General features: G+C 41.4%; 2 pseudogenes; one reads left to right on the plus strand and one right to left on the minus strand.

The window, feature by feature from the left end:
* The first annotated feature begins 214 nt into the window (after window positions 1-214).
* On the plus strand, window positions 215-1,283 carry LOC116903740 (annotated as a pseudogene).
* A 16,319-nt stretch (window positions 1,284-17,602) lies between these two features.
* LOC116902819 lies at window positions 17,603-18,744 on the minus strand (annotated as a pseudogene).
* Between the last annotated feature and the right edge of the window lie 5,410 nt (window positions 18,745-24,154).

The raw sequence follows: 24,154 nt of genomic DNA on the forward strand, positions 1-24,154 counted from the left end.
GAAAACCCAGAAATGATTCCACATACCTATGGTCACCTGATCTTTGACAAAGAAGCTAAAACCATCCAATCGAAAAAAGAAAGTATTTTCAACTGATGGTGCTCTTTCATATCAGCATGTAGAGGAATACAAATCAATCCATTCTTGCCTCCTTGTAAATGCTGAAGTCCAAGTGGATCAAAGTCCTCCACATTAAACCATATACACCGGCTCTCTGCTCCTCCCTGTTCCAGAGACAGCCGCATCTTCTCGTGCAGTGCCAGCCTCGTCTCATAGACAAGATGGTGAAGGTCGGTGGGAACGGATTTGGCCGTATTGGGCGCCTGGTTACCAGGGCTGCCTTCTCTTCTGACAAAGTGCAGATTGTTGCCATCAACGACCCCTTCATTGACCTCGACTACATGGTCTACATGTTCCAGTATGACTCTACCCATGGCAAGTTCAATGGCACAGTCAAGGCTGAGAATGGGAAGCTTGTCATCAACGGGAAGCCCATCACCATCTTCCAGGAGTGAGATCCTGCTAACATCAAATGGGGTGACGCTGGTGCTGAGTATGTCGTGGAGTCTACTGGCATCTTCACCACCATGGAGAAGGTTGGGGCTCACCTGAAGGGTGAGGCCAAAAGGGTCATCATCTCTGCCCCTTCCGCTGATGCCCCCATGTTTATGATGGGTGTAAACCACGAGAAATATGACAACTCCCTCAAGATTGTCAGCAATGCATCCTGCACCACCAACTGCTTAGCCCCCCCGGCCAAGGTCATCCATGACAACTTTGGCATCATGGAAGGGCTCATGACCACAGTCCATGCTATCACTGCCACTCAGAAGACTGTGGATGGCCCCTCTGGAAAGTTGTGGCATGATAGCCGTGAGGCAGCCCAGAACATCATCCCTGCATCCACTGGTGCTCCCAAGGCTGTGGGCAAGGGCATCCCAGAGCTGAACGGGAAGCTCACTGGCATGGCCTTCCGTGTTCCTACCCCCAATGTATCCGTTGTGGATCTGACATGCCACCTGGAGAAACCTGCCAAATATGATGACATCAAGAAGGTGGTGAAGCAGGTGTCTGAGGGCCCACTAAAGGGCATCCTGGGCTACACTGAGGACCAGGTTGTCTCCTGTGACTTCAACAGCAACTCCCACTCTTCCACCTTTGATGCTGGGGCTGGCATTGCTCTCAATGACAACTTTGTAAAGCTCATTTCCTGGTATGACAATGAATACAGCTACAGCAACAGGGTGGTGGACCTCATGGCCTACATGGCCTCCAAGGAGTAAGAAACTCTGGATCACCCAGCCTAGCAAGGATACTGAGAGCGAGAGAGAGGCCCTCAGTTGCTGAGGAGTCCCCATCCCAACTCAGCCCCCAACACTGAGCATCTCCCTCACAATTCCATCCCAGACCCCATAATAACAGGAGGGGCCTAGGGAGCCCTCCCCTCTCTCTTGAATACCATCAATAAAGTTCGCTGCACCCACAAAAAAAAATACATCAAATTTAATAGAAGAGAAAATGGGGAAAAGCCTCAAACACATAGGCACAGGGAAAATTTTCCTGAACAGAACACCAATGGCTTATGCTCTAAGATCAAGAATCAACAAATGGAGCCTCATGAAACTGCAAAACTTTTTTGAGAAAAAGGACACTGGAAATAGGACAAAACAGCAACCAATAGATTGGGAAAAGATCTATACTAATCCTACATCTGAAAGAGGACTAAAATCTAATATATAAAATGAACTCAAGAAGTTAAACTCCAGAGAACCCAGTGATCTTATTTAAAAAGAATTAAACAAAGAATTCTCCACTGAGGAATATTGAATGGCTGAGAAGCACCTAAAGAAATGTTCAACATCCTTAGTCATCAGGGAAATGCAAATCAAAACAACCCTGAGATTTCACCTCACACCACTCAGAATGGCTAAGATAAAAAGCTCAGGTGACAACAGATGCTGGCAAGAATGCGAAGAAATAGGAATACTCCTCCATTGTTGATAGGATTGCAAGATGGTACAACCACTCTGTAAATCAGTCTGGCATTTCCTCAGAATATTAGACATGGTACTACCTGAGGACCCAGCTATAACACTCCTGGGCATATACCCAAAAGGTGCTCCAACATATAACAAGGACACATGTTCCACTATGTTCATAGCAGCTTTAATTATAATAGTTAGAAACTGGAAAGAACCCACATGTATTTCAACAGAGGAACGAATACAGAAAATGTGGTACATTTACACAACAGAGTACTACTCAGCTATTAAAAAACAATGACATCATGAAATTCTTAGGAAAATTAATGGACCTAGAAAATATCATCCTGAATAAGGCAACACAGTCACAAAAAAACCACATGTTATGCACTTACTGATAAGTGGATATTAGCCCCAAAGCTTGGAATACCCAAGATACAATTCCCAAACCATATGAAGCTCAAGAAGAAGAAAGACCAAAATGTGGATGCATCAGTTTTTCTTAGATGAGGGAACAAAATACTCATGGGAGGAAATAAAGTTTAAATTAGGGGAGCAGATACTGAAGGAAAAGCCATGCAGAGACTGCCCCCACCTAGGGATCCATCCCATATGCAGCCACCAAACCAGTAACTACTGCTAATGCCAAGAAGTGCTTGCTGACAGGAACCTGATATGAATGACTCCTGAGCAGCTCTGCCAGAACATTACTGATACAGATTAAGATGCTTGCAGCTAACCATCAGACTGAGCATGGGGACCCCAGTGGAAGATTTAGGGAAAGGACTGAAGGAGCTGAAGGGGTTTGCAAGCCCATAGTAAGAACAGCAATATTAACCAACCAGACTCTGCCCCCCGGCCAGACCTCCCAGGAACTAAAGCAGGAACTAAAGAGTACACGTATGTGAACCCATGGTTCCAGCTGCATATGTAGCAGAGGATGACATTGTCTGGCATCAATAGAAGAAGCTCTTGGTCCTGCAAAGGCTCTTTTCCTCGGTGTAGCGGAATGCCAGGGTGTTGAGGTGGGAGTGTGTGCGTGGGAGGGGGAGCATCCTCATAGAAGCAGGGGGAGGTAGGATTGGAAAGGGGAAAACTGGGAAAGGGGAGAATATTTGAAATGTAAATACATAAACTATCCAATAAAAAGTGGGGGAAAGGGTGAATTTTCCTAATTCCAGCACAACATTGGGATAGAAACAGCTCATTTCTCAAGATAAATTTTCAAAGCCAGAATAGCATGCAGTAATACATACCAAGTCCCTCTTGACACCAATCTAAAATGATACTCTCACCAGTACTACTCCTGTGAATGAAAACTGTTTTCCACCACATAGACAGCCTATGTATATTATCAAACTAAACCTAAAGCAATATGGGAAGTATTATTTAGGACCGAAGAGGTGAATGAACATAGCAGAGAGACTGAGGAAAAATATAAAGTAATAATTATCAAAACAAAAATTACCACTAAGTTCACAACACCAAAAAACAACAACATGATACCCAGAACTAACACACACATTTGAGTATTAACTCAAACATGTATGGCCTCAATTCTCCACTCAAAATACAGAGAGTGAATGAATGGATCAAAACACAAAATCCAGCTGTCTGATGCCTACAAGAAACACACCTTAGTTTTAAAAGACAGGCACCAGCTTTGAGTAAAATGACAGGCAAATCAGTGGCCGGCAAGATAGCTCAACCAGTGGCTGGTTAGCTCAGTTGGTTAGAGTGTGGTGCTAATAAAATGATAGTCAAGAGTACTTTAGTCAGATGGAACTAGGAAAAAAGCAGGGATTGATCTCCAAATATATGCCAAAGTAGATCAAACTCCCAGAGGGAGTTTATGAAAATCAATGCCAATATCAAGGAATAAAGAGGTGCAGAAATAATGGTTACTCCAATATCTCACTATATATCATTTGGCCTGTATAAAAACCAGATGGAGAATTCCAGGGTGGAGCATTTATTCATGGAGACTACGATGAACCTCATGTGGAAGTTTCTCCAATTGCACTTGTTCTAAGGGATGTGACCTTTCTGTCTTGAGCCAATTAAGGTATTTCCTGATGCCTGTAAGCTGATAGTGATTTCACAACTTCTTTTAAACATACTTGTTCACAGTGCCCAACAAAGCAATGGGTTTCCATTCAGCAACACCAGGATTAAATCTTTACATTTCTACCTAATTTTCCAGTTAGTTTAAAGCTATTGAAGTTCCCTGAATCTTCCTCATGATGTCATGCTGGTCCACTATATTGATGGCACTGTGCTGCTCGGACAGATACACAGACAGTAGCAACCTTTTGAGTCTTGTTAAAACACATGCACATTAGAAGACGAGAATATTTCCAACCAAATTTCAAGGACTTTCTGCCTCAGTGAAAGTGAGACCATCTTGCAACTTAAAATTTGTGCTGTCTACAAGAAATGCAGGCATAATGCATTGAGTAAAGACTGAGGCAGTGTCCAACCAATAACTGGCCCAACTTGATACCAATCCCATACAGAAGCACCAATCTCTAACACTATTAATGATACACTATTAGGCTTGTGGATAGGAGAAAGTTGTCCTCTATTTTTTTTTATTTTTTTCCTCAATCTTTATTAAATTGGGTATTTCTTATTTGCGTTTTAATTGTTATTCCCTTTCCTGGTTTCCAAGCCAACATCCCCCTAACCTCACCCCCTCCCCTTCTATATTGGTGTTCCCCTCCCCATCCTCCCCCCATTACTGCCCTCCCCACAACAATCACATTCACTGGGGATTCAGTCTTGGCAGGACCAAGGGCTTCCCCTTCCACTAGTGTTCTTATTAAACTATTCATTGCTACCTATGCAGTTGGAGCCCAGGGTCAGTTCATGTATAGTCTTTAGGTAGGGCCTTAGTCCCTGGAAGCTCTGGTTGCTTGGCATTGTTGTTCATATGGGGACTCAAGCCCCTTCAAGCTCTTTAAGTCCTTTCTCTGATTCCTTCAACGGGGGTCCCGTTCTCAGTTAGTGGTTTGCTGCTGGCATTCGCCTATGTATTTGCTGTATTCTGGCTGTGTTTCTCAGGAGAGATCTCCATCCGGTTCCTGTCAGTCTGCACTTCTTTGCTTCATCCATCTTATCTAGTTTGGTGGCTGTATATGTATGGGCCACATGTGGGGCAGGCTCTGAATGGGTGTTCCTTCTGCCTCTGTTCTAAACTTTGCCTCCCTATTCCCTCCAAAGGGTATTCTTGTTCCCCTTTTAAAGAAGGAGTGAAGCATTCGCATTTTGGTCACCCTTCTTGAGTTTCATGTGTTCTGTGCATCTAGGGTAATTCAAGCATTTGGGCTAATAGCCACTTATCAATGAGTGCATACCATGTGTGTTTTTCTGTGATTGGGTTACCTCACTCAGGATGATCTTTTCCAGTTCCATCCATTTGCCTGTGAATTTCATAAAGTCATTGTTTTTGATAGCTGAGTAATATTCCATTGTGTAGATGTACCACATTTACTGTATCCATTCCTCTGTTGAAGGGCATCTGGGTTCTTTCCAGCTTCTGGCTATTATAAATAAGGCTGCTATGAACATAGTGGACCACGTGTCTTTGTTATATGTTGGGAGTTGTGTTGATGATTTCTATGGAATCTTCTGCTCCTGAGATTCTCTCTTCTATCTCTTGTATTCTGTTGGTGATGCTTGTATCTACAGCTCCTTGTCCCTTTCTTTGGTTTTCTATATCCAGGGTTGTCTCCCTTTGTGCTTTCTTTATTGCTTCTATTTCCATTTTTAAATCCTTCACCTGTTTGATTATGTTTTCCTATAAATCTCAAGGGCTCCAGGGATGGAGGCAACTGGGTGGGAGAGGGGAGGGAAACTGGAAAAGGTGAAGATTATCAGGTATTAGATGGATAGGAGAGGGAACCAGGAAGCCCTGAGGGGCAACAGAAAGAGTGGAAATGCACAACCTCAGGAATTGGGAGGTGGAGGAATCCTCTAGAATGTACCAGAGATTTGGGAGATGAGAGAGTCTCAGGACTCAAAGGGAGGGACCTTAGATGAAATGCCCAACATTGGGGAGAGGTAACTTGTAGAGTCTACCTCAAGTAGGAAGGCAGGGCATCAAGTGGAAGCATGGGGTTGTCATCCCACAGCCAAAAACTCTGAGTGAGAATCGTTCCTAAAAGAACTGCAGGGACAAAAATGGAGAAGAAACTGGGAGAAAGGAGTTACAGTGACTGGCTCAAATTGGGATATATCTCAAGGGGAGGTATCAAGGCCTGACACTATTACTGATGCTACGCTATGCTTACAGACAGTAGCCTAGCATGGCTGCCCTTGGAGAGTCCCAACAAACTACTCACAGAGACAAATACAGACACTTATACCCAACCACTGAACTAAATTTGGAGGACCCTGTGGTTGAATTAGGAAAAGGCTGGGAAAAGTTCAGGAGGAGAGTGACCATATAGGAAGACCAGCAGTCGCAATTAACTTGGACTGCCAGATCTCTCAGACACTGAGCCACCAACAAGGCACAGCATATACTAACTGGTAAGAGTCCCCTGACACATATTCAGAAGAGGATGGCATAGTCTGGCCTCAGTGAAAGAAGACACACCTAACTCTCTAGAGATGTGAGGCTCCAGAGAGTTGGGAGTCCTGGAAGGGTCAGAGTAAGGTGGGGACATCCTTTTGGAGACAGGGGAGGAGGAATGGGATGAGGATTGTTGGAGGGAAGATGGGGGGGAGATAAAGACTGGGCTGTTTAAAAAAAAGCATTAAAGATAATTTTAAAATTTTTTAATTAAATTTGCTGCCAGGGCAGACTGCCAGCTAGTTCACTCCTTTGAAGACACCACAGCCTACAGGCCTTCCAGGAAATCTGCTGGAAACTGGGCAACTGGTAGGAACCCTCCCCAAGTCCCACAGCTGCATCTGGGAGCCCAGTGGACTAAGGACCCATCACCCTTCTAAAAAAAACCACCCCCAAATTCCACTCCCCTTCTGGCCCACCACTTCTGCCATGGTAGACTGCCAACTAGTCAGTTCCCTTGAAGATACCACAGCTTGAAGGCATCCCAGGAGTTCCTCCACATGCAAGGCAACTGGGCAACCTGCACCACAGTCTTAAGACCCGCAGGGGGTCCAAGGCATGCATGGCAACTAACCCAACAGAGTGAAAGACTTTCTGGAGTTCTGCTGCACACAGGGAAACAGAAACCACAGTCAATAGGCCACACGGAGAACAGTTTCACACAGAACAACACCTTAACTCTTCCTTTGAAGACCCAACAGTCTCCTTTGGTCTCCCAGGAGATCTGCTGCAGCCAGGGCAACAGATCAGCAGCTTCTTTGCTGCTCTGAAGACCCCACATTCAGAAAGCCCTACAGGAGGTCTACTATAGCAAGAGCCACAGGCCTACCAGGAGACCTGTAGAAACCCAGAGACCAAAGAGGCAGACCCTGACAGAGACACCCAGACCAGTAGACACCAGGGATAACCAAATGGCAGAGAGGCAAGTGAAAGACCAAAAGCAAAGGAAACCAATATACATGGGCATTATCAGAACCCAGTTCTCCCAAAACACCAAGCCCTGAAAATCAGGAAGCTAACCTGAATTCCTACCTCAGTAAGATAATAGAGTCCTTTAAGGAAGATCTAAATAACTCACTGAAAGAAGTACAGGAAAACACGGGTAAACAGGTAGAAGCCACTAAAGAGGAACAAGAAAATCCCTTAAAGAAATACAGAAAAACACAATCAAACAGGTGAAGGAATTGAATGAAGGGATCCAAAACCTAAAAGTGGAAGTAGAAACAATAAAGAAAACACAAATGAAGGAAATCTAGAAATGGAAAACCTAGGAAAGAGATCAGGAATTACAGACGTGAGCAGCACCAACAGAATACAAGAGATAGAAGAGAGAATCTCAGGAGTAGAAGATAGCATAGAAGAGATTGACACAACGGTCAAAGAAAATTTAAAACATGGGGTTCCCTGCACCCAAATCCCATGGGGAAGAGAGCAGACCACCCAAGAGTGCAGACATCTTGAGGCTGCAGGACAGACTGCCACCTCTGCACACCTTGGCCCACATCCCTGATCCAACAGGAAACTGCACAGTGCCTCTGGACATGGGGATATAGGAACAGATAGCCGCTGGTACCCGCAGTTCTGGTCTGTGCCCAGGACCGATCTGAACCGGCCAAACAGCTTCCTGCACCCAAATCCCATGGGGGAGAGAGCTGGACCCTCAGAAGTGAGGATACTCCTGAGAAGTCAGAGGAGAATGCCCTCTGCTCACAGTCCAGACACAAGAGGGAATTGCATAGTGCTAACTGTGTCTGCGGGGTCCAAGGACCTACACTAGCAGTCAGGGGCAGGACCCTTTGATTCCTGCCCATGCCTAGAGCTGGAAGACTGTCTCCAGGAGCACCACCACACCTGAGAGCAGAGATAAGACACACTTTTTTGCTACCGAGTGACCTGCCTGGTGGATTCAGGATACAGGATACACAGAGGCAGAATTCCTCTGACTCAGGGTACTTCCTGTTTCTGGCTCTGCCTGGAAGCGAACTGATACCATCCCACAGTCCCCTGCACCCAAATCTCCTGGGGAAGAGAGTGGACCACCATCCTGAGACCGCAGGACAGAGAGTATTGTATATGTGGGACACCATGAAAAAATTCAAATCTTCAAATTGTAGCACAGGTGGCAGAGAAGAATTCTAAGTCAATGGCAAACAAAAGAATGTCAATAAGAACATAGAAGAAAACTGCCCTGAAGACACAACCATATAATTTAGGAAGCTCACAAAATGCACAATAATCCAAGAGCACAAACAAAAATTTCCATTCATCTTAAACTTAAAACACTAAGTATACAAAACAAATAAGATGAATTTAAAGCTCTAAGAGAACACACGAGTCACAAATAAATAAAATCCATCAAATAGAAAGGTGAATTTCCAGAAAAAAAAACAAAAAAAAAAACACTGGAATAGGAAGGGGTGATTTCAGTGGAAGGGGAAGCCAAACTAAAAATGTTTAATCCCTACTTAGCAGAAAAACCAATAAAAAAATTAGTCCACTGAAATGAAAATAAAGCAAAAATGAATTCATGAAGCAAAAAAAAAAATTAAAATAAGCAACTTAAGAAAAAGGCTAAAATATTAAACAATTTGAACCAAAATCAACAAAAGAAAAAAAAAAAAAAAAAAAAGGGTGATTTCTTGAGGTAAACTTTTAAAGCCAGAAAAACTTGCAACAATACATACCAAGTCCTCAATGACAGCAAATCTAAAATTATATGCCCACCAATACTAATCCTATGAATGAAGGAAGAACAGTTTTCCACAACATAGACAACCTAAAAACGCTTATATTCCGCAATCTAAGCCTAAAATAATACCAGAAGCATTATTTGGGGCTGAAGACAAAAATGAGCATAGCAGAGAGACTGTGGAAAAGTATGAAGCCATAATTATCAAAACACAACAGCAAAAACCAACAAATAACACACATTTTAATAACAATTCAAACATGAATGGCCTCAATTTTCCACTCAAAAGACAGGAAGTAAATAAATAGATCAAACAAAAATCAAAAACACCAACAACAAAAACATAGAAACAAGCTGCCTCCTGCCTAAAAGATACACATTTTTGTTTTAAAAGACAGGCACCAGCTTTGAGTAAAATGATACTCCAATCAAATGAAACCAAGAAGAAATCAGGAATAACTACCCAAACATCTGACAAAATAGACTTTGAAGTAAAACTAATTAGATGAGACACAGAGAAACACTTCATTCTAATCAAGAGAACACTTAACCAAGAAAACATTTCTATCCTACACGTATCCTACAACAAACTCCAGGATACCCAATTCGTTTTTAAAAATGTAATGTTCCTGGATTTAAAGGCACAGATTAACATCAATCCATTAATAGTAGGTGATTGTTTCAATATCTATTTTGTTCAATACACAGGTCATCTGGACAAAAATGAACAGAAAAACCAGAAAAACTGATGACTTCATACATCAAATGGACTTAAACAGTTTCCTAGACAATATTCTAACCAAACACCAAAGAATACACATTTTACTCTGCAGCACACAGAAACTGCACATGTGCCAACAAATATACAGAAAATGACTGCCTGGTCTGGACTCAGTGAGGGAAGATGCACCTAACCCTTGAGAGACTTGAGATTCCAGGCAGTAAGGAGGCCTGGGCAGGGGAAGAACATCTTCTTGGAGTTGAGGGAGGAGAAATGGGATAAGGAACTATTGGAGGGAAAACCAGGAGGGAGATTAAGAGTGAACTGTAAAAAAAGATTAAAGATAATTAAAATATAAATAGCACATAAACTGAAATGCAAGACAAATCATTACCAGTGAGAATGACATCACTCTTTTTATCTAATCTAACCACAATGCAGTAAAACCTAACATTGACAAAATACAAAAACCAATACAGATTAAACAGCTCACTACAGAATGATGATGGGGTCAAAACAGAAGTTGATGGAGAACTAAAAAATTTTCTGTAACTATTTTTAAATGAATATAAGACAAAACTGGAACACATTGAAAGCAATCCTATGAGGGAAATGTATTGCTTTAAGCACCTACATTAAAACTACACCCTAGAAAAAGCAAGAGAGTAATCTTCTTGCAACTAACCCAAAAGAAGATAGCCACACAAACATAGTTCCACCTCTAACAACAAAAATAACAGGAAAGAATCACTATTACTTAATATTACTTAACATCAGTGGACCCAATTCCCCAATAAAAAAGACATAGACTGGGGTTGGAGATTTAGCTCAGCGGTAGAGCGCTTGCCTAGCAAGCACAAGGCCCTGGGTTCGGTCCCCAGCTCCGAAAAAAAGAAAAAAAAAAAAAGAAAGCTAAAAAGACATAGACTAATAGAATGGATATGTAAAGACAACCTAGCATTTTGCTGCATACAGAAAAATTACCTCAGTGAAAAAGACAGACACTACCTAAGAGATAAGTGCTGGGAAAAAAATTATCCAAGCAAATGGACCCAAGAAACAAGCTGAAGTAGATATTCTGATATCAAACAAAATCCATATTCAAGCAAAAGTTATCAAGAAATATAAGGAAGGACACTTTATACTCATCAAAGGAAAAATCCACCAAGATGAACTCTCAATTCTGAATATCTATGCTCCAAACGCAAGGACACCTACATTCATAAAACAATAATAGTTGAAGAATTCAACATCAATGGACAGATCATGGAGACAGAAACTAAATGGAGACACGGTGAAACAAACAGAAATTATGAACCAAATGGATTTAAAAGACATCTATAGAACATTTCATCCTAAAACAAAAGAATATACCTTCTTCTCAGCAACTCATGGTACCTTCTCAAAAATTGACCATATAATTGGTCTCAAAACATGCCTCAATAGATACAAGGAGATTGAAATAATCCTATGCATTCTATCAGATCAGCATAGCTAAGGCTGGTCTTCAATAACAGTAAAAACATCAGAAAGTCCACATATACATGGAAGTTGAACAACACTCTACTGAATGACAATGTGGTCAAGGAAGAAATAAAAAGAAGTTTCTAAAAAAAACTGGAGAGAGCATACACTAGCAGCTTGACAACACATCTAAAGGCTCTAGAAAAAAATTAAGCAAATATACCCATGAGGAGCACCCAGCAGAAAATAATCAAACTCAGAGCTGTAATCAACCAAATAGAAACAAAAATAACTACACGAAGAATCAACAAAACCAAGAACTGGTTCTTAAAGAAAGTCAACAAGATAGATAAACACTTAACCAGATTAACCAGAGGGCACAGAGAAAGTATGAAAATTAACAAAATAAGAAATGAAAAGGGAGACATAACAACAAAAACTGAGAAAATTCAAAAAAATCATCAGATTCTATTACAAAAGCCTATACTCAACAAATCTAGAAAATCTAGACGAAATGGACAATTTTCTAGATACATTCCTGGCACCAAAGTTAAATCAAGAACAGCTAAACCATTTAAACAACCCCCATAACTCCTAAAGAAATAGAAGCAGTCATTAAAAATCTCCCAACCAAAAAGAGCCCAGGACCAGTTGGGTGCAGACCTTCATAGAAGACCTCATACCAATACTGTCCAAACTATTCCACAAAATTGAAATAGATCACTACCAAATTCCTTCTATGAAGCCACAATTACTCTTATATGTAAACCACACAAGGACCCAACAAAGAAAGAGACCTTGCGGCCAATTTCCCTTATGAATATCGATGCAAAAATACTCAATAAAATTCTTGCAAACCGAATTGAATAACACACCAAAATGATCATCCACCATGATCAAGTAGGCTTCATCCCATGGATGCCTGGATGGTTTAATATACGGAAATCCATCAATGTAATCCACTATATAAACAAACTCAAAGATAACAACCACATGATCATTTCATTAGATGCCGAGAAAGCATTTGACAAAATTCAACACCCCTTCATGATAAAAGTCCTGGAAAGAATAGGAATTCAAGGCCCATACCTAAACATAGTAAAAGCCATATAAAGCAAACCAGTCACTAACATTAAACTAAATGGAGAGCAACTTGAAGCAATCCCACTAAAATCAGGGACTAGAAAAGGCTGCCTACTCTCTCCCTACTTATTCAATATAGTTCTTGAAGTTCTAGCCAAAGCAATCAGACAACAAAAGGAGATCAAAGGGATACAGATTGGAAAGGAAGAAGTCAAAATATCAGTATTTGCAGATGATATGATAGTATACTTACGTGACCTCAAAAGTTCCACCAGAGAACTACTAAGCCTGATAAACAACTTCAGCAAAGTGGCTGGGTATAAAATTAACTAAAACAAATCAATATCCTGCCTCTACTCAAAGGATAAACAGGCTGAAAAAGAAATTAGGGAAATGACACTCTTCACAATAATCACAAATAACATAAAATACCTCGGTATGACTTTAACCAAACAAGTGAAAGATCTGTATGACAAGAACTTCAAGTATCTAAAGAAAGAAATTGAAGAATACATCAGAAGATGGAAATATCTCCCATGCTCATGGATTGGCAGAATTAATATTGTAAAAATGGGCCATTTTGCCAAAAGCAACCTACAGATTCATTGAAATCCCTATCAAAATTCCAACTCAATTGTTCATAGACTTAAAAAGAGCAATTTGCAAATTCATCTAGAATAACAAAAAAACCCAGCATAGCGAAAACTATCCTCAACAATAAAAGAACTTCTGGGGAAATCACCACCCTGACCTCAATCTATATTACAGAGAAATAGTGATAAAAAATGTATGGTATTGGTACAGAGACAGGCAGGTAGATCAATGGAATAAAATTGTAGACCCAGAAATGAACCCACACACCTCTGATCATTTTATCTTTGACAAAGGAGATAAAACCATCTAATGGGGAAAAGATAGCATTTTCAACAAATGGTGCAGGTTCAACTGGAGATCAGCATGTAGAAGAATGCAAGTCTACCCATTCTTATCACCCTGTACAAAGCTTAAGTCCAAGTGGATCAAGGACCTCCACATCAAACCAGATACACTCAAACTAATAGAAGAAAAAGTGGGGAAGAATCTCAAACACACGGACACTAAGGAAATTTTCCTGAACAAAACACCAATGGCTTATGTGCTAAGATCAAGGATCAACAAATGGGACCTCATAATACTGCAAAGCTTCTATATAAGGCAAAGGACACTGTCATTAGGATAAAACAGCAACCAACAGATTGGGAAAAGATCTTTACCAATCCTACATCTGAGAGACAGCTAATATCCAACATATACAAAGAACTCAAGAAGTTAGACTCCAGAAGTTAACCTTATTAAAAATGGGGTACAGAGCTAAACAAAGAATTCATAGCTGAGGAATACTGAATGGCTGAGGAGTACCTAAAGAAATGTTCAACATCCTTAGTAATCAGGGAAAAGCAAATCTAAACAACCCTGAGATTTCACCTCGTATCTATCAGAATGACTAAGATAAAAAACTCAGGTGACAACCAATGTTGATGAGCATTTGAAGAAAGAGGAACACTCCTCCATTGTTGATGGGATTGCAAACTGGTACAACCACTCTGTAAATCACTCTGGCATTTCCTCAGAATATTAGACATGGTACTACCTGAGGACCCAGCTATATCTCTCCTGGGCATATTTCCAAAATGTGCTCCAACATGTAACAAGAACACATGTTCCACTATGTTCATAGCAGCCTTATTTACAATAGCCAGAATCTGGAAAGAATCCAGATGTCCTTCAACAGAGTAATGGAACAAAAGCTGTGGTACATCTACACAATGGAGTACTACTTAACCATTAAAAACAATGACTTTGTGAAATTCATAGGCAATGGATGGAACTAGAAAATATCATCCTGATGGAAGTAACCCAATCAAAAAAAAAAAAAAAAAAAAAAACATAAGTTGTATGCACTCACTGATAAGTGGATATTAGCCACAAATCTCAAATTACCCAAGATAAAATTCACAGATCACATGAAGCTCAAGAAGAAAGACGACCAAAGTGTAGATGCTTCAATCCTTCTTAAAAGTAGGAACAAAAATATTCATAGGAGGAGATACGGAGACAAAGTTTGGAGCAGAGACTGAAAGAAAGACCATTCAGAGCCTGCCCCACCTGGGGATCCAACCCATATACATACAGCCACCAAACCCAGAAAATATTGCTGATGCCAAGAAGTGCATGCTGAGAGGAGCCTGATATGGCTATCTCCTGAGAGGCTCACCCAGAACGTGACAAATACAGACGCGAATGATAACAGCAAACTATCGAACTGAGAATGGAGTCCACATTGGAGGAGTTAGAAAAAGTTTGGAAGGAACTGAAGGGCTTGCAACCCCATAAGGACAACAATACTAACCAACCAGAGCTCCCAGGAACTAAATCACCACCCAAAGTTTACACATGGACAGACCCATGACTCCAGCTGCATATGTAGCAGAGGATGGCCTTGTTGGACACCAATGGGAGGAGAAGCCCTTGGTCTTGCCAGGGCTGGACAACCCCACCCTCCGGAAGAGGAATGTCAGGGCAGGGAGGCAGGAAGTGGTGGGGGGATGGGTTGGGGGACACTTTCATAGAAGAAGGGGTGGGGGGATGGGCTAGGGGGTTTATGGACAGGAAACTGGGAAAGGGGATAACATTTGAAATGTAAATAAAATTGTCCAATTAAAAAAAAGAAGAAAGTATTCAACTTTATTTGATTTGAAAGCTATCAATAGTTATGGGACCTTGGGTATTTTAGAGAAGCCTTGGGTATTTTAGGGAGACTATATACACAGTACTTTGAAAGCCTAAAGGGCCTGGATGTTTCTGAGGAAACCACACAATTGAGTCAAAAGGTGTGGGGTGGGGGATTGGTGAGGAAAGAAAGCAAACTAATACTGAGCTAGAAGCTTCATTCCTACTGGCTAACATTGAAGTACTAGCAGATCCCACACCCACACTGCTGACAGAGTTAAGCAAGTCATAGTCTTAAACACCTATGAACATTTTCATCTACAGTATGACTAACCTGGCAAGATTTGCCACTGGTACAACCATGGCTGTGATGATTGGGATGGGAAATGCCCCCCATAGGTTCATGTATCTGAACATTTTTTCAGTTGATGGCTCTGTTTTGGAAGGTTATGGAATTTTCTGGAGAAAGTACCTCATGGGGGCAGCATTTACACTTCATAGTGGGATATGGGTGCACAGATACCACAGGGTGTGTGTGTGTGCCCATGTGCTATAGCATGGGAGGTTGGAGAACAATTTACTGCATTCCATTTTTTTCTTTCCATCCTGTGAGTACTGAGTATTGAACCAATGTCATCCGGCTTGGCCCCTTTATTTGATGACCCATTTTACAGGTCCCAGAGAGGCTTCTTTCTGATAGATTGTGGTTAAGGCAGGAACCCACAACTGGCCAATATGCAAAGAATAAGAGAGTGTAGATTTCTAAGGTCTAAGTGGGATCTACAGCACACTCCTTCCCCAGTGACCCAGGGATCATAATGCAAATGAGGGAGGACAGACTGTAGGAGCCAGAGGTAGTTGACATGAGCAGTAAAACAGGATTGGCTGTGAATGCATACCCAAGACTTACAGCAGATAAGGCCAGACAAAATCCCAGCATGGATGCAGGAGGCTCAGGGAGGGGCGGCTCATGAAGTTCCACTGACATTTGAGGAGCTATTGAAAATTTACGGCTACTAGGGGAGAGAATGTCAGGTTTCTTCAAGATGTAGAAGGTCCTGAGAGGCTACATATGCCCTAGTGAATGATCCTACAACCATGTACATACAGACAGTGCTAAGTGGGATGAGGGGTAAGAGGTCGGTTTTATAAAAAAAAAAAAAGAAGAAGAAAGACAGAAAGAAAGAAAGAAAGAAAGAAAGAAAGAAAGAAAGAAAGAAGGGAAGGAAGAAAGAAAGAAAGAAAGAAAGAAAGAAAGAAAGAAAGAAAGAAAGAAAGAAAGGAAGGAAGGAAGGAAGGAAGAAAGGAAGGAAGGAAGGAAGGAAGAAAGAAAGAAAGAAAGAAAGAAAGAAAGAAAGAAAGAAAGAAAGAAAAAAGAAAGACCGGCCAGGAGATGTTTGTAGAGGCACAGTATGGTATTGGGGGGTGCTTCTGCAGGCCGGTTCTGAGGCATCCCATCCCTTCCCCCGGAGGGACCAACCATACAATAGATATAGTATGGAATAGAGTTTATTTATGGTATGGGAAGGTGCTGGGGGCAGCATACCATGACATGGATGGTGCCTGGGACCCTGAGAAGCAGGAGAAACATTCCTCCAGGGGACCTGCCATCAGAAATAATGAACTTCCCACAGCAGGCCTTTTTGGTGACATCTCAGAAACCCTCAAGCATTTGTAAAACAGTTGTTCCCATTTCTCCTAACCTTAGCCCTAGACAACGGCTGTATAGATTTCATTTGTGCGTGACTGCTTTCCAGTTGGCTTTGGTGTGCATAATTATTCTATTATACCTGACTTTGCTATTTCTTTCTTCTCTGCTCTGGTGAATTCTGTGAAACTAGATGTTTCTAGATGTAGTGATTCTTTTTTTTTTTTTAAGAGAATTAAATCGTTTATTGAGTACACACGATAATGGATGATACACAAGCTTCATTCCCATCTGTTATTTTATCTGATACCGTTATTCAGTTTTGCATAGGGTGTGCCAACAACCATTTTATAACCAAATCCTGATCTTGCTTGGATGACCCTTTCAGTAGTGAAACTCATTAAGTTACAACAGTAACTGGCAGTTTAGCAACACCAAGGTTTTTGGAGACAATGGCTTCTCCACCCAAGCAACCATAAATAAATTCCAAATGGAATTTGGCACCACCCTGAAGGAATTCTAACTTCACACAGTTGAGGAAGTTTACCAAGATGGTTCAGAGTAGACTAACTTTACACAGCACATTTAAAAAAAAAAAAAGACACATTTACTCAGCGTCATGATCAGACTCTTACATTTAGCAATCAACAGCATGGGTGGAAAAGGTCTACAGTAAAACCCTTTGTTGGAATGGTTTACACTTTTCAAAACAGAAACTAAAATAACCTGTTATACAATTAGTCACAGATACAGTCCTGGAGCTTTTGCCCACACACATGAGTATTGTCTAAAACATGTCTTCTTTGTAGCAGCTAGGCCCTGCCAACCACTGTGCTTGGCTGAGTTTACAAATCTGTTGTAACCTGTACCTTCCCTGTCACTTCTCTGGCTCTCCTCTCCTGCTAAGCTTTGTTTCCTGGCTGTAATTAGAACCTCCTGCCACTGCCATAGCTACTGCTGCTGCTGGAACCTCCATAGCCACCTTGGTTTTGTGGTTTAGCAAAGTACTGGTTTCCACCACCATAAGGGCCAGAGCTCCTGCCTCCAAAGTTTCCTCCTTTCATCGGTCCAAAATTTGATGACTGGTTGTTGTAATTGCCAAAGTCATTGTAGCTTCCACCACCTCCAAAATTGCTTCTATCACTGCCAAATCCATTATAGCCATCCCCACTGCCACCATATCCACCACCACCACGGCTGCCACCAGAGCCGCCATGACCACTGAAGTTCCCTCCTCAACCAAAATTGTCATTGCCACCAAAACCACCTCCACGACCACCACCAAAGTCTCCGGAACCACTTCGACCTCTCTGGCTGGACGAAGCACTAGCCATCTTTGTTTCGACAGAGCCTTTCTTACTTCACAGGTGTGGCCATTCACAGTGTGGTATTTCTGAATAACAATCTTATCCACAGAGTCATGGTCATCAAAGGTGACAAAAGCAAAGCCCCTCTTTTTTCCACTGCCTCTGTCAGTCATAATTTCAACCACTTCAATTTTCCCATACTGCTCAAAATAATCTCATAGGTGATGTTCTTCAGTGTCTTCTTTAACACCAACAAAGATCTTTTTCACAGTTAAGTGGGCACCTGGTGTCTGAGAATCTTCTCTTGACACAGCTCTCAGATTCCACAACTCTTCCATCCACCTTGTGTGGTCCTTCCTATCCACTTCCTCCACGTGGCATATATGACAAGCCCAAAGCTTCTGGATCTTTTGGTGTTTGGATCTCTCATCACCACACAGTCGATGAATGTTCCCCATTGCTCAAAATGGCTCCTCAGACTCTCGTGGGTTGTTTCGAAGCTCAGCCCTCCAGTGAAGAGCTTCCACAGCTGTTCCGGCTCCTTGGGGGACTCTGACTTAGACATGACGGCAGGGTGATGAGAGCGTTATCGAAGCTTCCTCGGCAGCGTCAAAGAGCAGAAAGGGATAAGATAACGAATGTGTCCGATGTAATGATTCTTAAACAATCAAAAATCGAGGCATAGAGGCACAGCACAGCCCTAATGGTCCAGGTGCATGCTGTGTGCTCCCGTTTTTGAGACAATGTAATAACTGCACAATGGTAGTTTTGGATTAATGTTTAACTTGTAAAGAAAGTTTGAAGAAATTATGCTTAGAATTAAAATAAGAAAATGAGGCAGAGCCAATATTGGGACCCCGAGTAAAGTTATGAAGTAAGTTTTGCACCACATTTAAGAGTGGTTCCTGGTCTCCTTTGGATATATATGGATATGCAAGTAAAGATTAGATTCCTGAAAGTAGATATATAATGCATAAATTTTTATACACTAAAACTAAGTCAAAACACTGGGACTCTTAGGATAGTCATTCTGTGCAACGTGCAGAATCAGAAGCTAGCAGAACTGCTGAGTTAAGGGTTAACCTGATTCTCTCTAACCACTGCATGGCAGCTTTGCCCATGTCATTTATTATTAGAGCTTCACAGGAAACCACATGTAGCTGACCTTGGAGCTCTGAGCTCTGAAGTATAACAGGTCAGAAGTTAAAGTTTAAATAATGATGTTTGCAATTATTATTTTGGCCACAGGCCTGGGAGTAGAGGACTCTTGAAACTTCAGGGAACAACTGTAATTCTTAATTCTTTGTGAGATGTGGTTATTCTTTTGAACTTGACACATTTGGTAATGATTATACAATGTCTTTCTTTCTACCTGCTTTTTGGAATAACAATAAAAGACTGGAGCAAGAGAAGAGAGAGTGTATATGTAAGTGAAAGGAGAATGCACAGAGGTGTGTGAGGTGTGTGTGAGGTGTGTGTGAGGTGTGTGTGAGGTGTGTGTGAGGTGTGTGTGAGGTGTGTGTGTGTGTGAGGTGTGTGTGAGGTGTGTGTGAGGTGTGTGTGTGGGTGTGTGAGGGGTGTGTGTGGGGTGTGTGTGGGGTGTGTGTGTGTGTGTGTGGGGTGTGTGTGGGGGTGTGTGTGGGGGTGTGTGTGTGTGGTGTGTGTGGGGTGTGTGTGGGGTGTGTGTGGGGTGTGTGGGTGTGTGTGAGGTGTGTGTGTGGGTGTGTGTGTGTGTGTGGGGGGTGTGTGGGTTTGTGTGTGTGGGGTGTGGGTGTGTGTGTGTGTGGGGTGTGTGTGGGGTGTGTGTGGGTGTGGTGTGTGTGTGGGGTGTGTGTGTGGGGTGTGTGTAGGTGGGGGGTGTGTGGAGTGTGTAGGGTGTGTGTGGGGTGTGTGTGGGTATGTGGGTGTGGGGTGTGTGTGGTGTGTGAGGTGTATATGGGGTGTGTGTGAAAGGTATGTGTAGAGGTGTGTGTGAGGTGTGAGGTGTGTGTAGAGGTGTGTGTGAGGTGTGTGTGAGGGGTGTGTGTGTGAGGAGTGTGTGTGTGAGGGGTGTGTTTGTATATGTGTGTGGCGGTGTGAGAATGTGTGATGTAAAAGAGGGAGGTCACAAAAGAGTGCAACCTCCAGCCTGAGGAGGGATCAAAAGTGCATGGAGCCTCAAGCTGAGAGAGAGAGAGAGAGAGAGAGAGAGAGAGAGAGAGAGAGAGAGAGAGAGAGAGAGAGAGTGAGTAGAGGCTGGCCATGATCATGTGGAAGAAGAGAGGAAAGAGAGGGGAGGGGAATGAGAAGAGAAGGGACACAGGGTGAGAGTAAGGGAGCAAGGGAGAGAGGAGGAGCACACAGCTCCTTTTGTAGTGAGCTAGGCATACCTAGATGTTGCCAGGAAACTGTCAGGCAGAGCCTAGAAGAAATGCTAGCACTACCCCAATTTGGTTTAATTTTAAAAAGGAAAAATGAGAAAGAGGCGATGGTGAAGCAGGAGTTGGGTCATCGTGATCTTTAGCTCCTTCCTTCTGACTTTGGGGAGATGTGTCTCTGGGAAATCTAAGAAAATGGGGATGGGGATGTTGATCCAATCTTAGGAAAGTTGGTTGTTTCCTTGCTGTTCAGGGTCTGTGGAACCATCTCTGGATAGATAGGAAGGAACAGGTCCTTTAGAAGTATCTGTGTCTGTGAGAGAAGATTGGAGCATCTGTGGGTTGCTTCTCTGGAGCTGTCCTGGATGTAGTAAAAGCCTGGACTCAACAAGATGCTGAAACACGCACATAGATATACATTACAGGTAGAGAGTAAAGTTAAGTGAATTTGGGGGAAAAATTCTTAGGGATACACTGGAAACCCTTAGGTCTTGGTGTTTGAGAGTGAGGGGAGTCCTAATCCCAAGAACAGCAGAGGAATCCCACCCTCTGAGATACGTAGCAAGTGGGAACTTAGGCCATTGATTGGCAGGTGCACTTATCTGGATGGAGTCTGTTTGGTCCATGAGAGGTAGCTCTGGGTTTCCTGTAGCTTATAAGTTTACAAAGGAAATAACAACTTGAGTTAACATCAACATTCTTTAAGATGAGCTTAGGGAAGGCAAAAATCTTTTTGTGGAGCAGAGGGAGCAAGAAGGCTTTTTCCTTCTATCTAAGGGAACTGAATACACATAAATTTAGCATAATGAGAAAAAATTTAAGTTTACATTTTAAAGACAAAGGAAACTCAGAACCTTGACTTTGTGAATATGATAGTTGATCATATAGTTTAGCAAGAGAAACACCTTAAGTCTCTAGTTAAAAGACAACCAAAGGAAACTTATATTTGAATATGACAGCTGATAGTGCAGACCCAACACAAGAAACACTCATCTATAGTTAGAAGACAATCAAAGAAAACTTAATCTTGTGATTACATAGTTACATAATGTTGGAAGGAGCATTTTGTGTTTGGGGGAAATAGAAAATAAATTAGATGGGAGGGGATCACATCTATAAGATCCAACTATATATTGTTTCCAAGAAACACCCCTCCCTGGTAAAGATATGACAAACTAAGAACCAGAACACTGACAACAGTCTTCCAAGCAAATAGAAACCAAAAACAAATGGTATGGCTATTTAGATATCTGATAAAGTATGCTTCAAAGCAAAACTAATGAGAAGAGAAAAAGGTGTCTTAGCTACTTTATTTTTAATCCTGTGATAAGACACCATGACAAGGCAATGTAGAAGAAAGAGTTGATTGGCCTTATTGTTTCAAAAGGTAAGTTCATGACATCATGACAGGGAACATGGCAATAGGCAGATGGGCATGACACCACAGCAGTAGCTGAGAGCTTACTTCATGATCTATAGGCAGAAGGCAGAGAGAACTAACTGGAGATGAAGAAAGTCCCTAGAAACTTCAAGTCCTTACCCTAGTGACGTACTTCCTCCTCCAACGAGGCCACACTTCTGAATCTTTCCCAAGTAATTCAACAAACTGGGGGTCAAATATTAAAATGAATGAGTCTATGGGAGTCATTTTCATTCAAATATGTACAGAACATATATATATGTATATATATATATATATATTCTGAATATATATATTCTGAATATATTTGAATATATATATTGAAAATACCATGGCCAAAAGCAACTTAAGGAAAGAAGACTTTATACTGGATTATGGTTGGAGTAGGATAAAAGTCATCATGGCAAGGAGACGTGACAGCAATTGGCCGGCCTGGTAGCCAGAACAGGAAACTGAGAGATCATATCCTCAGCTGCAAGCATGAAGCAGAGAACAGTTACATATTTCCTCCAGTGAGGCTGAGCCTCCAAAAGGTTCCACAATTTCCCCTAAACAGTACCCCAACTAGGGACCAAATGGTAAACAAACGTATGGAGTCAGAACTGCACGTTGTTGAATGTCCAGTGTGTCTCTGAAGAAACCATGGAGGACAGCTAAAATCTTCTTGAATCATGTAAAAATGAAACCAATGCTTGTCAAAATATCTGGGATATAAAATACGAGGAAAGTTTATAGTGATGAGTGTCACAGTGAAATCAGAAAGGTCTCAAGTAAATAACACAATCATGTTCCTTAAAGTCCTTGAAAATCAAGTGCAAGCAAAAAACCTAAAGTGGTGGAGAGTGGAAAAAATTACAAAGATTAGGGCAGAAATTAATGATACATAGACAAATGAATCTCTGACAATGTAAGCAATTTTAATAAGCTCTATCCACACTAACCAACACAAAGAGAAAATGCACAGATTAATACAATTAGGGATAAAAATGGGAGGTTACTACAGAGCCTAATAAAACACAGAGAATCATCAGCGAGTCCTTTGAAAACATATTCTGAGACTCCAGAAATGTATAAATTTCTGGAAAGATATAATCCACCAAAATCAAATCCAAAATATATAAACAATTTTAACAGATCTATAACAATTAGTCAGAATCAAAAAAATTAATAATAATAATAATAATAATAATAATAATAAAAGGATAAAAGCTCAAGACTAGGTGAACCGATTGCTGAATTCTCCAAACCTTTAGACAGGTGCTAACCCATCCTCCTAAGCTGTTACAGAACAAAGAAAGGAGAGGAGCACAGCCCACCACATTCTACAAAGCCAACATTGCCATGGCATCTAAGAGCAAGAAAAGAAAATGATAGACCAGCCAATGCTTAAAATTCTCCCAAAGAAAATTCAAGAGCACATTAAGTAGGTTATGCTCTGTGACCAGGTTTCTTCTCCCCCCAGCTCCTCAGGAATACAAAAAATACTGATTTGTGAATCATTAAATGTAAATAAATACATAAATAGACCTAAGATCAGAAATCACATGACCATCTCAGGAGATGAAAACAGGACCTCGACAAAGATCAGTATTCCCTCATAATAAATGTCTTGAGGAGCCTGACAACAGGAGAAACACGTCTCAACATCATGAAAGTTGTATCCAACCAACCTATTGCAAACACGTACTATGGGAGAAAGCCCAGAGCATTTCCTCGTAAACCTGAAATAAGACACAGATTACTATTCTATTTGTTCAATATAAGGCTCAAAGCCTTAGTGAGAGCGATGAACTGTCAAACTTGTTTTTAAAGACAGGCTCTTGGTAGGTACTTGGCTTGAAACTCATGGTTTACCTGTTTTGTTCTACCAAGTAACCACAGGCATATGTCACCACTATTGGCTTTACTCAGCAGTTTTTACACAGTTGTCATATATATACATATATATATGCCTTGTTGGGGTTTCCATTGCTTTGACCAATAGAATATATATATATATATATATATATATATTCTCTATAATGGAAAACATTTAATTAGTGCTAGCTTATAGGTTTAGAGGTTTAGTCCATTATCATCATGGCAGGAAGCATGGCAGCATGCAAGCAGATGTGGTGATGGAGGAGTCAAGAGTTCTCCATATGGATTGGCAGGCAGCAAGAAGAGAGAGAGCCAATGAGCCTAGCTTGAGTTTCTGA

This window comes from Rattus rattus, chromosome 6 (assembly GCF_011064425.1).
Source record: "Rattus rattus isolate New Zealand chromosome 6, Rrattus_CSIRO_v1, whole genome shotgun sequence".
Taxonomy (NCBI): Eukaryota; Metazoa; Chordata; class Mammalia; order Rodentia; family Muridae; genus Rattus; species Rattus rattus.